Genomic DNA, 873 nt, shown 5'->3' on the forward strand with positions numbered 1-873 from the left:
AAGGGCCAGTTCTGCATTGCCATGTACCATTAGCATGTTCTTCATGTGTATCTAATACTGAAATTGTTTATCACTTATTGTACTAACAGTTTGAAAGATTGTATATGTGTATACTTTATATGTATGCTAGTGTGGTAATTTGTATCATTTAAACACATAGACTAAGAAAATTGGATGAAGTTATTGCTAGCATATGCACCTTTGGTTTGCAGACCTCCATCACATTAATTGCAGAAAGATAAGACATGAATAGGTTCCTTATTCATTAAAAAACTATTAGCGAGGTCTGCCAGCTCTCTCTTAGTAAAATGTACACTTATGAGTAGTCTGCTTATTGTCACAGTTTATGCATATGTAAGAATTTCTTTACTAATTTCATAATGTTTTCAGGCAGAGATAAGGTTGAAGAGAAGGAACAGGTGCCGGACAATATGCCTGAAGAGGAGACAGAAACAAAAGATGAGCCTCCAAAAGAGGAAGAAATGGAAGATGACACAACTAAAGTTGAAGAGAAGGAAGAGGAGAAAGTAGAAGAGAAAGAGGAAAAAGAAGAAACAAAACAAGAGACACCAGTAAAAGAAACACCTGAAACTCCCCCAAAAGAAGGTTAGCATTATTGAGCCTTTTCTATGTATATGGTAATTCCATGGTTTAATGTTATGAATCACGTGCCTACAATGTAGGTTTTACTCCAGAAAACTAAATTATAAGTTCCACAATGTGATTATCTTTTTTGAATTATAGAGCTTCTTGAGAATTCCACATTCAGTTTGAATGTATGCCAGTGTGATATACAATCTATTACCCATAGACTGTGATGAGCCTCACGTGATGATGAACATGTAACTGTGACAATTACTGATGGTCAAATGC

The 873-nt window shown here is 35.1% G+C and overlaps 1 protein-coding gene across 1 annotated transcript in view; it reads left to right on the plus strand.

Annotated features, from left to right (window-relative positions):
• LOC119587868 (protein DEK-like) overlaps window positions 1-873 on the plus strand; it is a gene marked incomplete in the record, with an annotated part of 22817 nt that overhangs the window by 5340 nt on the left and 16604 nt on the right. The window contains 1 exon segment of the mRNA XM_037936571.1: window positions 391-606.

Source organism: Penaeus monodon, chromosome 23, assembly GCF_015228065.2.
Source record: "Penaeus monodon isolate SGIC_2016 chromosome 23, NSTDA_Pmon_1, whole genome shotgun sequence".
Classification (NCBI taxonomy): domain Eukaryota; kingdom Metazoa; phylum Arthropoda; class Malacostraca; order Decapoda; family Penaeidae; genus Penaeus; species Penaeus monodon.